The 14,953-nt window shown below is 52.6% G+C and overlaps 1 protein-coding gene across 2 annotated transcripts in view; it reads right to left on the minus strand.

Annotated features, from left to right (window-relative positions):
* Positions 1-7,554, minus strand: part of Caln1 (calneuron 1) — a 129,023-nt gene extending 121,469 nt beyond the window's left edge. Inside the window, exon 1 of one of the 2 annotated variants that reach the window (XM_070035601.1) lies at positions 7,479-7,554. The gene's annotated coding sequence lies outside the window, so the exon portion shown is untranslated. Of the gene's footprint in view, positions 1-6,906; positions 6,957-7,478 lie in introns of those variants that run through there. The other variant, XM_070035602.1, reaches the window with a different exon arrangement.
* Between the last annotated feature and the right edge of the window lie 7,399 nt (positions 7,555-14,953).

Here is a 14,953-nt window from a genome sequence, read left to right on the forward strand (position 1 = left end):
GCCCACGGAAATGTGACTTCTGAGTCATGGTGGCTGTGACACGTGCCAGGCGCCTGCACGTCGCCAGGGCTCTGTCTCCACGCAGGAAGACTATTCTGGGTGGGAACGGTGCCAGTAAAGGGTTCTGGGTGAGGCAGGGCAGCTTGCGTCAGGCCCCACCCAGAACACACTGTCAACTCCATGCTGGAGGCCCGGCCATCCATGTACCTCACGGGATGTTGGTGTGAGGCTGGAGAATCAAAGCCACATCTCTCGACTCTCAGCTGAGACCTGAGTGAGGACCCAGGCTAAGGCTCAGATCTGAGAGGACCCAGGCTAAGGCTCAGATCTCAGAGAGGACCCAGGCTAAGGCTCAGATCTCAGAGAGGACCCAGGCTAAGGCTCAGATCTGAGAGGACCCAGGCTAAGGCTCAGATCTCAGAGAGGACCCAGGCTAAGGCTCAGATCTCAGAGAGGACCCAGGCTAAGGCTCAGAGCTGAGTGAGGACCCAGGCTAAGTTTGGGTCCTGGCAGGGACCCGGCTGGGGCTGTCCTGGCAGGGAAAGGTAACACCAGCTGTGGTTGAGGGCAGGCCTCTGCCCTGAGCTGCCAGCACCTAATGAGTTGAAGAGACGCCACAATATAGGCTTGAAAACTCCTCATCCAGTGGCCAGCCCTGCTGCTTTCTGCTCCAGAGAGTGCCTGAATAAAAAACAACTACTATGTCAGATGATTTAACAAACTCCAATCATCGTCCTTCCTGCAGGGGGCCACTTGCCTTGCGAGGCCCGGTGAAGATGAAGATTTGAACCAAGTCGCCCACCCCTGCGTATGCCTGGGTCTGTCCCACACCCCAGTCAGAGCTCAGCTGTGCCCTGGCTGCATTCCGCCTCCTCACTGGCAACACGGGGAAGATGCAAGCAAAGCACGGGTACCTCACACCTGCAGTTTTGCCTACTTGGAGGTGGGGGTCAGGAACTACCTGGACCAAAAGACCCTTTTCCAACTGACAGCGGGGTACAGTGTGAGCACCTCTCCTCCTGTTATGTGGGGTGCTGACTGGGAGGATCGCAGTGCTAAGCCAGCCCAAGAGAAAAGTCTAAGAGACTCCACCTCAAGGGAAGAAGCTGGTGTGTTTGGTATGCCTGTGTGCCATGTGTGAGTGTGCATGTGTGGTGTGTGTGCATGTGTATGTGGTGTGTGTGCATGTGTGCCTATGTATACTTGCACCTGTGGACGTGGGGGTGGGTGCTGGTGTGCACATGTGTATGCCTGTGTATGCAGTGTGTGTGATGTGTGTGCCAGTGTATTGGTATGTTTGCATGTGTGTGCATGTGCGATATGTGTGCACACGTAGTATGTGTGCATGCAGTGCGTGCAGTGCATGTGCGTGTTTGTGCACACATGAGTCACCGGTACGGCAGGCTGGCAGCAGGGCCGGTGGTTTGCAGACGCATGGGCCCCACGGCTGCCTGGGTGTGGGGTGCAGATGTGTGAGCGGCTCGTCAGCTATGAAAATGTTTACACAGTAATTAGACGTGCCATCAGTACACAGACGGATTACACTTTGTGGAAGGAATGAGCACAGCGAGGCCTCCTCGCGCCGGGCTTTGCAGGAAGGGACACCAGTACCAGGCGCGGAGCCCCAGCTGAAGTGGACGCCTTTGACTCGGTTCCAGCACCAAGTCTCCTCATCCTCACCTCCACCCTTTCTAACCAAGGCCCCAAGCCCCAGATCAATCCAAGTCCCACCATCCACCATACACACTCACCCTTCCCTTCACTAGGGAACCGCACTTAATTGAAGTAGTGATAGGAAAGTTACAGAACATGGCTGCAGTCCACAAGCCCACTTACACCCCAAACCCTCCCTGGCCACGAGGTTACCCGGTACACTGTGGCCCTTGCAGACACAGGGCAAAAATGACTCTCTATTTCTTTTCCTGTTTTCCAAAGATAATATTCTGTTGCATAAATAAATATGCCACCAAAATAATTAGCCTCGCTGCATAATTTGCACTTGGAAGTTTTCCTGTCGCCTGACTTTTGTTAATGAAAAAGTACAAGTGATTTGTCACCGTGATACAATCCTTTGGGATCCTGGGTGAGAGCAATAATGTTTAATGCTCAGAGATGAGTTTTTAATGAATATCTAATTGCTCTATTCCTTATAAGTGTAAATCACACTCTCAGTAAACACTGAGTTCTAAAAAGGAAAGGTTGGGGGTTCGAGTTTCCTAATAAACTTGTTCCAAGGGGGAGTGAAGTCGCCGGTTCCAGTCTGCAAAGGAACTCTGGGGTGACAGCTGACAGGGCCAGCCGCTAGAGCAACCTCGAAAGCCAAGCAAGTCTAGACGGCACATTTGAAATGCACAGAAGGAAGATGGGGCTGGCAGAGGAAGACAGTCAGTCCCTCCACACATTTACACCTTCACTGTGTCTTTTTTTTTTTTTCCTAGTTGTGGGGCTTGAACTCAGGGTCTGGGCGCTGTCCTTGAGCTCTTCAGCTCAAAGCAAGCACTCTACCATTTGAGCCACATCGCCACTTCTGTCTTCTGGTGGTTAACTGGAGATAAGAGTCTCACAGACTTTCCTGCCTAGGCTGGATTTGAACTGTGATCCTCAGATCTCAGCCTCCTGAGTAGCTAGGATTACAGGTGTGAGCTACCAGCAACCAGCTTTCATCGAGTCTTTAAGTGCTTCTCTACAACAGGATTGCCAGACTGGGCATTGTGTACAGCTCAGCGCAGCAGGCTGAGGCGGGGGGGGGGGGGGTGTGCGGGGGGGGGAATCGCAGCATGGGCTGCGCGGCCAGATGCTGCCGTCTCAAATGCGAAGAACGTGAAGGGCCGCAATGGTCGAGAGCACTGCACCACACCGACACGATCAATGGGAAAAACGAAGTAAAGAAAGAATGTTTACTCTCCTAATTAAAAACCAGTTTGTAAGCTTGGAGGAGCCCCATGCAAAATGAGCAACCTATTTTCTGACCCAATCAGAACCATGGAACTATGGGGCGCTAACATCTCCAAAAACAAGTGCCAGGAAAAGTATTGGGTGTAATTCTCTGACACGCACCACTCGACGCGATTGTGATAGCAGAGTTGGTATTGTATAATAATAAAAGAGATATGTGCTCTCATTTAAAAAAAACCACTCATCCCTCATGCCAACACTTCTGGACACGCTGCTAACATTTTTTGGTCCATTTCTTTCCATGGTTCTTCTATAAGCCATGCTGAAAGCCCACACTACACGGAGCTTTATGTGCCCACATTTAATTGGCACACTAAAAATCACTAAATTAAGGTCAGAAAAGCATTTTCTGCCCATCTGCTACTTTTAAACACTGCATTTCATTTTACACTCTGGGGGATGAATACTCACTTTATTGTACTGAGCTTGTGCATACAGGGTGCGTAGCTGCCAAAATGATCTTCAGAAAATATAAATTAAATCATGTCACAAACGTATCTCAAAACCTCCCAGGGCCCCTCCAGCCTCAGAAGCCAGCCCTCCCCCATGAGCCACGCCTGCCTTGCTCAACACATCCCCTGCGACACTGGCCTCCTTCCTGTCCCTCTCACTTCCACCGGGGCACCTTTGCGCTGGCTACCCCGCTGCATGCAGCTTCCTGTCTGGGCCCAGCCTCTCCCTTCATGTCATCCTGGTATTGATGTAAATACAGCCCCTTGGCGAGACCGCTCCTGTTCACCCCATCTGAAACAGCCCTTGCTCCTCCATTACACCCTGTAATTTTATTTCTATATTTCACTTTTTTAATTACGATGTCTTTCATCTCTAGAACAGGGGAGCATGACCTCTGTCTGTCTAATTCACCATTTTCTCCAGTACTTAACCCACAAGTGCATGGGCTGAGTGTAGGACAATGGAGGAAGTAACCCACTTTAGCAGGCCGGACTGGCCAGGGGCCCCTGACGGACGATCTCTAAAGTAGGTCATGTGGGCCCAAAGCTCCCGCCAGCCACCCTGGGGAGGGGGAACACCAAAAACTCCTCCTGGCTCCATCCAGACCTCGCTGCTACCCAGACCCAAGCCTCCCATCCCTCGGCACCCCTCGTCTGCTAACAGTCCTGCTGCTGTCCCTTCCGGAGACAGGGATCCCCAAAGTCCATGTCACCATCTCCTAGTATGACTTCCCCACCCCCCCCCGAACCCAACCACAGCCTCTCCTCATCCTGACCACCTCCCAAAAACCTAACCTGAACCTGAGCTCTGGGCACCCCGGCAATGCCAACCGTGCTAAGGAACCGGGCAGAAGGATAATGGGACACTGACAACACCACGCACCTCCATGGCTTACCACTGGAGGAGCCCATGGGCCATCCTTGCCATGGGACTCTGGCCTGCGTTGTCCTGCCTGTGGTCTGTCCCTGCCTCTCTGTGCCCCCTGCAGCCCCAATGGTCACCACATCATTGTCCCCTGGGGAGAAATAGGGGTTCCTGGGCACAACCAAAGGATCCAGCCCCCCCCCCCCGCCCCTTCTCCTGCTCTCCCTTGCCTACAGCTTTAAGCTCTAGGAACATCAAACACCAGCTCCTTCATCCCTCCCCCCCCCCGCCCCCATGCCCCTGCCCTCTGCCCCTGCCTCCACGCACTGAAGCACCCACTCCCACCCAGCTAGTTCACCAGCACCTGTGGCTTGTCACACAGCCCCTCTGTCCCCCAGGCATGCTGACTGCATCTGACATGCCCCCCATCTGCACACATTACAGCAGCCCATGACAGCCCATCCATCTCCCACCCCACGACCAGCACGCAGTGAGTCCTTGCTAGTGTTCTGATTAAAACTATAATTCACCCTGAACCCCAGTTGCAGGCAACAACCGCACCCTAGTTTCTTTCTTCCTAATCACATCCAGAACTGGTCAGATGGAGGACCAGGCCAGTGCGGCGTGCAGGTTCCGGGGAGCCCAAGCATGTCTCCTCGGACCCCCTGCACAGAGGCTTCAAGCAAAGGGAGCAATGCCACCTGCAGCAGCCAGCGTGGGCGCACACAGCCGCGTTCACACAGGGGCTCTGCAGAGTCAGTACCAGCAATGGGAATGAAACAAAAGCCTTTGACCCAAACCAAGCTGGGCTCAGGGCTCCACAGGGCCCCAGTGAGGGCTGGGGAGGCAGCTGCCTCTGGCCTGGGACTCTGCATCCCAAGCAACAGCACCAGCCACAGCCTCTGAGATATAGATTCACTCAACAAACATAGAACACCACACTGCGTGACTGACGCTAAGCCAGGCCTCGTGGGTGAGAGGTCACCACAATTGGTTCAGACCTGAGCAAGCACTGGGAAGGAACCCAGGCCCAACCTCAGACGCAGCCCTAACACCCAGCCAGGTCCCCATGCAACTGCCAAGTCTGGAAACTCGAGGGAGCTCCAGTGGGAAGGGTCTGGCCCACAAGGAGAGTCCAGAAAGGTCTTCTTCCATAATTACTGCAAGCGAGGCTTTTCTCACAGTACCAACTAGTGCCTTCTCTGCCAACCAGCAAGTAGCTGGTGCACACAGCCAGCTGTGGGGTACACACTGGTAACTTCAGATACATGGTGGCAGAGACAAGAGGACCCCAGATTCAGTATCCTCCCTGGGCAAAGTTAGTGAACTTTGGTCTCAAAAAGAAAAGAAAAAGAAATAATAGGGCAGACGTCCTGTCCCAAGTGGCAGTGTTTGCCCAGCGTATGTGAAGCAGGAGATTTGATCCCAAACACCACACACATACATGCACGCATGACTCTATGCTACACTCACACGCATACGCATACACACATACGCATACATGCTCACACACACGCAGACAGGCTACTGTGCTTCTCCATGGAACCAGCTAAATGAAGTATTTTCCTTCTTTAAAACAACCTGGGTCCCGGCTTTGCCAGAACCTGGTGGCACTGGTCATGAGACTCTTGGGCACCATGGTGGTCAGATCTAAGAGGATTCTGTTCTCCTACAAGGAAACCCCTAGAGGTAAGAATTTCGGGGTTTTGTCTGGACAGGTGCCCCATGACCAAGCCTGGCTCCTTAAACATGGGGGCCATTGTTCCCCACTACCTGGCAACTACTCCCCAAACCCACCAACCTCAGGCACCCCTAGACTGGGGGTGGAGGGGCATCCACTGCCTGACGGCTAGCCAGAATGTGTGTGATGAGCCAGAAGTGCCTGTTAATGGAGAAGGGGTGAGACTAGGGAGGGTCAGAATGGGCCTCCACCAACCTCAGGGACTCAGGTAGCAAATTAAGCCAAGGCAGGGGCTGCGGCTGCACAAAGCCCGGGGACCTGCCCAGCACCAGCACCGCAGAGCAACAGCAACCCCTCCCATGCCTGTCCCCAGCACCCCTTCCTTTCCTTATTATCAAAAATAAATAAACACCAACACGCCCATCAGGAGAACGAGATTTGTGCTTCTGAGAAAGCTGGTGTGAGCCTCAGCCCTGCACAGCCGTCACCTGCTGACCCCACAGCCCACTGCCCAGCAGTCAGGAAAGGACCGGCCCAAGTGGCCCCTGGAAGTCAGTGGGTACATAAGGTGGAAATCCCCCCTTCCTCCCCAGGAAGGTCATCTCAACTGCACTAACCAGTAAGGCCACTCTAGCCTGCAGATCATCACACCCCACCGCGGGCCCGGAAAGCCTCTTTTGTCATTTTTTTCATAAAAGCAGAATCAGCACCTGGGGAAGGTGCACTGGGGGCAAAGGGCCTGGGTCCAAGAAGGACGCCCTCTCCTCCCCTCTCCCTTCCTCTCCGGTGTCCTCTTCCTTGCCCTCCCCTCTCTCCCCTCCCTTGCACTCCCCTCTCCCCTGCCCTCCCCTCTCCCTTCCTCTCTCCTCTACCTCCCCGCCCTCCCCACTGGACCACCGCGAGGTGGGCTCCACGGTGGGCGCACGTGGCCGCTCCCGGCCGGCTCAAACTACCTGCTGCTGCCGGCGCCCCGCGGCCAAGTGGGGCCAAGTCGGGAAGTTCATCCCCGCCGCGGGCCGGGAGGCACCGGACCCGGATCCGAACCGCAGGGACACGCGGAGCGCGGGCGGCGCCAGCGCGCGGGGCTTGGGGTCCGGGTCCCCGCGGGGCCGCCCAGGCCTCCCGGGCTTCCCGCGGCGCGCGCACCCTGAGCGGGCCAGCGGCTCCCCGGGCGCCGGGGCTGCCGGCGGGGACCCCGGCCTCCCCCGACCCCGGCCGCCATGGCTCGGCCGCGGGGGCCCGGATGGAGCCGGAGGCTTCCACGCGCGGCGCTGCGGTTCCTCCACCCCCCACGCACCGAGGCTCGGCCGGCCGGGACCCCGGTGGGGCCGCCCGGGATTCCGGGTCAGCCCGCGCCCCCCGCGCCGCGGACCCGAGCCGGGGAGGACGCTGAGCCCCGGCGCCCCCGGCGCGCTGGGTGCCGGCATCGGTACCAACAGGTTCGGGAGGCGCCGTCCGCAGCCCGGGGACCGGGCGGGGACGGGGACCGGGCCGGGGACCGGGACGGGGAGGCGGCGCCACTCACCTCTGGCCGGGCCGGGGCCCCGCAGCCTGGCCGCCGGGCGCCTCCGCGGCGCGGGGCGCTGCTTCCTCGGCTGGGCGGCGATGGAGGCGCGGCGGGCGGCGGCGGCGGCGGCGACGGCGGCGGCGGCGCGGGGCCGCTCACACCCCCCGCATCCTCGCGGCCGCGGCCCGGCGCGGGCCCCGGGTGGCTGGCGGCGCGGTGCGGGGCGCGGCCCGCCGGTCCTCGTCCCCCGCTCCGCGCTACCCCTCCCGCGGCCTCGGCCCGCGCGGGCTCAGCCCATGTGCCCGGCCGCCCTGCGGCGCCCCGGAGCCCCGTGGCCGAGGCCCCGCCGGAGTTGCGCGCCCCGGAAACTCCATGCAGCCCGGGCCTCTCCCCGGCTCCGCCCCGCCGGGCCCGGTCCGCGCTCAGCGCCGCCGCGGGCCAGACCCGCCCGCCGTCCCCGCCCGCGGCTCCCCGCGCAACCTGAGGAACGCGGCGCGCGCGCGCGCACGGGCACACGTGGGCGCACGGGCACGCATGCACACGCGCACACACGTGTACATGGGCCCATGTGTGCACGCATGGGCGCACCCGGCAAACACACGCGCGCACGTGGGCACACATGTGTGCATACTCGCGCGCACATGGGCACACACGGCGGGCACACGCGCCGCGCGCCGGCCTCCTTCCTTTCCCCGCAGGGCCGCCGCCCACGTCCACCTGCGGCCGCCGCCCCTCGGTGTGGGCCCAGCGACCCCCGCTCCGCTCTTTAGCCTGCGCGCCTCTGCACCTGCGTGGGGCCCAGGGAAGCAGGTGGACCGGCAGGTGCTAACACCGGGAGGGAGCTCCAGAGGGCTCCGGCCACCAGGCACCATGCGGGGAGGGGCAGCCGCGGACGGGCCTGCGAGCCCACCCCGCCCTGGAACCGCCCTCCTCCAAGGTCATGGGGCATCTGCCAAGAGGAGGAGGTTCGGGACCAAGCCTGAGCTAAACACTCTCCACACTGCCTGCGGCTGCCCAGCCTGACCCCTGCCGGCCCCACCACACGCCCCCTGACCCCTGCCACCCCACACCACACAGACTTTCTGTATCCCCAGCCCCAGCCTTCAGGGCCTCAGTGAGTCTGAAGGTCCTTTTTCTGGCTGCCTCCCCCGTGCCCAGATGCTGACTCCATACACAGCACCACTAGAAGCTGTCTCATCAAGAAGAGGAATCAGACATCAGGTGGGATCTCTGCTGCCCACAGGCCCGGGAAAGCCAGGCTGCCTTTAGGCTGACCTCCTCTCCTAGGCCCCCAGGGGCAGAGTCTGCTCCCCCCCCCCCAGTCCCAGAACCAAAGAAGAGAGATGTGAGCATCGCCCCAGGGAGGGAGCAGGCCAGGGGCCTCCATCCCAGCAGCTCAGCCTCACCTGTCCACCCAAGGGAGACAGAGTCTGGCGCATGTCCCATGCCTTCTGGCTGGAGGCCGGGCACAGGCTCAGATCCCCCCACATACCCCACTCCACCCCTTGGGCCCCAACCTGTGGTGGGTGGCACTGGCCTTCCTTGAGAGCTGGTGCTCAGTGCCTTGTCCAGACCCTGTTCTGCGTGTGCCCTGTACAGGGCCCAGGAATCCCTTGTGAATGGCACACGCTGTGTCCAGCTGTGGACACAGCTCACAGCAGCTGGCACACCGTAGACACATGGGGGGGGCAAGGATTTTTTTCCCCAGAATACCAAGCCCAACAACTTCAAAAACAGAAACCCAGCTAGGCACTAGTAACTCATGCTTGTAAAACCAGCCACCCAGGAGGATGAGATTGGAGGATGGAGGTGTGAAGCCAGCCTGGGAAGACAAATCTGAGAGACTTTCATATCCAATTAACTATCCAAAATCAGGAAGCAGAAGTATGGATCAAGTGGTTGAGTGCCAGCCTTAAGGGAGAAAGCTGAGCGAGCCCCTAGGCCTTGAGTTCAAGACCCAGCACTAGCACACAAAAACATATACATCTACAATTCCAGTTAAAAAAAAAATTTTTCTATACATCTGAAGGTGAAATAAAGAGGTTTTCAGGTAAAAAAGTAATAATAATTTAAATGAATCCATAGCCATCCAACTCAAGAAAATCTCAACCCTAGGACCTGAGAGTAAGACCAAATATGAAATGGCGTGTGTGATTATCTTCAGCTGTCTTCAAAATTACTAGATTAAAAAAAGGCAATGAGCTACAGCAAACTGGACAGATACAGGAGGTTAAGAGGAATAACTGAGAAGATCTCACATCAAAGAAGGAACAATGGCCAAATAACAGTTAAGATAAATAGAAAAAAAAGAGAGAAAGGTGGTAGATTTAAACTTAAAATATATTGTGACCTTCACTTAGAGATTTTAATGCTATAATTAATAGGAAAAGATGATAAGATGCACCCATACACTGTCTACAAAAAGACACCATAAACATATAAGCACGAATAAGCTTTGAAAGCACAAGGCTGAAAAAGATAAATTGTGAAAACGGTTCTTGTTCTGGCAGAACTGAGGTTGAACGGAGGGCCTCCCATTTGCTAAGGCAGATGCCCCTCCACTTAGGACTGGAGTTTGAACTTGGAACATGGTGTTTGCCAGGCAGGAAATCCACCACTTCCCCCACATTCCCAGGCTTTGGGGCTCTGGTTATTGCTAAGACAAGGTCTTGCTTCCCTCCCTTCCGCCCCTGGTTGTGGGGCTTGAACTCTGGGCCTGGATGCTGTCCCTGAGTACTTCAGCACTCTACCTATTGAGCCACAGTGCAACTTCCAGCCCTGCCTGGGCTGGCTTTGAACCTCGATCCTTACATCCCAGCCTCCTGAGAAGCTAGGATTACAGGTGTGAGCCACCGGCGTCAGCAAAGTCTTGCTTTTGCCCTCAATTTATATTTTCCATCATGGCTGGGATGACTGGTGGGCACCACCATGCCAAGCTTTTCCTGTTGAGATGGAGTTTCACAGACTTTTCTCTCCATATTGGCCTAGAAACACAATCCTCTCCTTCTCAGCCTCCTGTGTAGCTGGGATGACAAGAGTGCATCACCAGTGGCCAGATCAGAAAAAGTATTGTTGGAGATGAAGAGTTCATTCAGTGATAGAGGGTCAACTTATTCCTGAGCAGCCACATAAGCAGAAAGAGCCAGAAGTGGTGCTCTGGCTTAAGTGGTAGAGCGCTAGCCTTGAGCTGAAGAGCTGAAGGACAGTGCCCAGACCCAGAGTACAGGCCCCAGGATCAACCAAAAGAAAAAAGAAAATACTAAAATCTAAAGTGTGCCTCTACTGAAGCATCAGAGAACATGAAGGAGAACACACAAAGGAAATGCAGAAAACAAAATCAACAACAATCCTTCAGTGACAGATAAGACATATGATAACACAAGACCTGCGGAACACAATGAAGCAGGTCTGCCAAATTGGCTTTATAAAACTCATTCTGTGAAATCTTCATTAAAACATAGTCAGGTGTGGTGACACACGCCTGTACTCACAGTTACAAGGGAGGCTAAGGCTGGGAAATGACCAAACGTCAGTGAAACTCCATCTCAACAGGAAAGAAGCTGGATGTTGTGGTCCAGGCCTGCTTCCCAGGCACAGTGGGAAGCTCAGTGTAGGAAGGGCGTAGTCCAGGCACCTGTGCCTCATGACCAGTCCAAACTACTCAGATGGCTGAGACCTGGGAGACTGAGGCTGGAACCCAGAGGAGGAAAAGTCCAGGGAACTCCAACTCCAAAACAACCATCAGAGAGCCAGACCAGAGTCATGATGCAAATGGCTGAGTGGCTTCCTCACAAACACCAAGCCCTGACTTCAAACCACAAAGCAAAGTAAGAGGGACCACATCTTAGGTCACACCGTGATTTGCCACAAAATTTAACAGATTAAGATGATACAGAAAATATCCCCTGACAGCAATGGAATTAAATTAAAAATAACAAGAAGATACCTGGGAAATTCCCACAACAGTGTGTGTGTGTGTGTGTGTGTGTGTGTGTGTGTGTGTGTGTGTGTGTGTGTGTGTGTGTGTGTGTGTGTGTGTGTGTCCTGGGGCTTGAACTCATGGGTGCTGTCCCTAAGCCTCTTTGTGCTCAAAGCTAGCACTTTACCACTTGAGCCACAGCACCACTTCCAGCTTTTTCTGAGTCATCTATTGAAGATAAGAATCTCAAGGACTTTCCTTGAAGCCAGCCCAGGCTGGCTTCAAACCACCATCCTCAGATCTTAGCCTCCTCAGTAGCTAGGATTACAGGCATGAGCCACCGGTGCCCATCTTTCCCCCAACATTTGATAAGCAAAAATAAGTAAATAAATAGGTTTACAGAATGCATGAGGCAAAGAATAAATCAATACAAGGGATAGTTAAAGATCCTCTAAGCAAAATGAAGGTCCATATGTTGAAATTTGTGGGACCAGCCAAAACTGGCTTAAAGGGAAAATCATAGCTTAAAATACCTATTTCAGAAAACATAAGCAGTATAAAAACCAATGTTCCAAGACCCTTGACTCAAGAAGCCAGAAAGAGAAAATAAAATTAAATTGGAAAAAAAGGAAGAAAATAAAAAGTAGAAGTTGTCAAAAAAAATAGGAAATAGACAAACAACCAGTGTGTGTGGGGGGGGAATCAATGAAAAATCACCAATGACACATATAGATATATATATTTATATAAAACATAAGTGGCCAAGGCAAGCCATAGAGGGAGGGCCTAAAATATATTCAAAAGGATGACAAAGGAGTATCATAAATGACTTTATGCCAAAAATTGGTAATTAAGACGAAGTAGAAAAAGTCCTTGAAAAGTCACAAATAGCAAAAATAACAAAACAGGCCCAAGAAGATGTATCAAATCTGAACAGCTCTGTATCTAACAAAATTTAATTCATAATTAATAGACTGTCCCCTCCAAAACATAAATACCTCTGTGCCCACATGGCTTCTCTGCTGAATTCTAACAAACATTTAATGGATAACTGATACCCATCTTAAAAATAAAACATAACCCCTCTTTCATAAAATAGAAAGTAGCACACATCTCAACTCATCCCAGAAGGCTAGGGTCACCGTGTAAGCAAAATCAGATACAGGTATGCAAAAAAATAAATAAATAAATAGAATGATTTTTTAAAAAAAACTTTGGCAATAAATATATCAGCAAATGGAATTCAGCAATATACTAAATGAACAATTCATCTCTACAAGGTGTTTTCAAAGTCACATGGAATTCGATTTAAGTTGCAAATTCTAAAAAAAATCAATATAATTAATCTTATTTATAAATGAAAACCCACAGTTATGCTAATGGGAACATAAAAAGATTCTTACATAATCCAACCTTCGTCACCGGATGAGGGGTCAGCCATCAATGGTTCTAGAAGCTGAAAGATTAAATGTTTCTCTGTCAAATCATGGGGGAAGCTTCTATTTATACTTGCAGGTTCCAGCCAGTGCAACATGACAAGAAAAGACAGAGAATCCCTAAAAGAAAGCAGGAGGGAAAACTATCAAAAGTATATATGACTGTGTACATGGATAATCTTAAACTGTGCAAGACCATCCTGGGCTATACAGCAAGATCTTGTCAGAAAGAAGCAAGGGAGAGAGGGAGGGAGGGAGGGAAAAGGGAGGGAGGAAGGTAGGAAGGAAGGAAGGAAGGAAGGAAGGAAGGAAGGAAGGAAGGAAGGAAGGAAGGAAGGAAGGAAGGAAGGAAAAAAAGAAAGAAAGGGAAAGAGGGAAGGAGGGAAAGAGGGAAGGAGGGAAAGAGGGAAGGAGGGAGGAAGTACAGAGGGAAAGGAAGGGAAAGGAAAAAGAAGGAGGAAGAGAGGGAGGAAGGGAGCGAGCAAAGGTTTCTATTTGGACTCCTAAGTGTCTTTAGCAAGATCATAGAGTAAAAGATTGATACTAACAACAAGCAAATAGAAAAATGAAAAGCTTTAAAACTAGTGTCAGTTGCCAGTGGCTTTTGCCTATAATCCTAAACAGGAGGCTGAAATCTGAGGAGCAAGGTTCAAAGTCAACCCAACAGAAAAGCCCATGAGTCTCTATCTAGAATTAACCAGCACAAATGCCAAACTAGAAGCTTGGCTCAAGTGGTAGAGTGTCATCTGAGCAAGTAAGCTGAGCAAGAGTATGGGGCCCTAAATAGAAATCCTGGTATCCAAAAAGCAAGAAAAGGAAAAAAGGGAGAGGGGAAGAGAAGAATGGATGGAAGGAAGGAAGGATGAAAGAAGAAAGGAAGGAAGGAAGGAGGGAGAGAGAGAAGGAAGGAAAGAAGGAAGAAAAGAAGGAAGGAAGGAATTAGGGATCAGGTTAACCAAAGAAGTGCACAATCTGTATACTAAAAATCACCAAACACTTCTGGAAGAAGGAAGAGCAAAGGAAATGGAACCATGTAACTCTGCATTTACATAGGATTCTGGGTATTTTTAAGACAGTTCTTCCCAAATCAAGCTATAGGTTCAGAATCATTCCAATCAAAATCCCAACAAGCTTTTTTTGTACTTCTTTGCAAACTTTGACAAGCTGGTTTAAGATTTCATATATAAATGCCAAGGACATAGACTAGCCAAAACAATTTTTTAAAGAAAAAAGTTGGAAAGGACTACCTGATTTCAAGACTTCAGAATCTAATCAAGAGAATGTGAGGTTTGGCAGAGGACAGGCTATGGCTCAGAGGAGGGGGATGGTGGAGGTGGTTTTTGTGCTGGACCACATCCTGGCTGAGTTAATTCAATGAGGAGGAGGGCAGATCCTCATCAGATCTGCTGAACAAATGGATATCCATTGAACTTTCCTATTTACCTTGCCCGGACACAAAGCAAATCACCCGCTGAGTCAGCCCTGCGTCGCTGTGACACCATCCCTGGCACAAACAACCTCTGGAGATGAATTTATTTTGGCTCAGGGTTTCAGAAGTTTCGGTCCCTAGGGGCCACGGAGCCCCGGGAGAAACAGCATGGCCGCAGAAACCCTGAGCTGCTTGTCTCATGGAGGACAGGAAGTAGAGAGGAAGACACAGGAAGGGGCCAGAGATCAGACATTCAATGGACTTGCTTCCAGTGAATTACTACCTCCAGCTAGACCCCATTTCCTAAAGTTTCTAGAACCTTCCAAATTAATGCCATCAGCTGGGGATATGGGCTTCTACACAAGTCCATGGGACTCGGTTTCTATTCAGGCCATACCATAAAGGCAAAAGTTAAGGCCATAAGACTTTCAAAGATAACATAGAGGAGAGATCCCTGCAACCCAGAATAAGCAACAATTACTTTAAAAGAAATTTAAAAGCACAGGGGCCAGGAAGGTGGCTCAGTGGTAGAGTGCTTGCCTTGCTTGCATGAGCCCCTGGATTCAATTCCCCAGCCTCACATAAGCAGAAAAAGGTGGAAGTGGCATTGTGGCTCAGGTGATATAGTGTTAGCCTTGAGCTGAAAAGGTGAGGGACAGTGCCCAGGCCCAGAGTTCAGGCCCCATGACTGATGAAAGAAAGAAAGAAA

Source organism: Dipodomys merriami, unplaced genomic scaffold (assembly GCF_024711535.1).
Source record: "Dipodomys merriami isolate MVZ:Mamm:240054 unplaced genomic scaffold, mDipMer1.0.p SCAF_26, whole genome shotgun sequence".
Lineage (NCBI taxonomy): Eukaryota > Metazoa > Chordata > Mammalia > Rodentia > Heteromyidae > Dipodomys > Dipodomys merriami.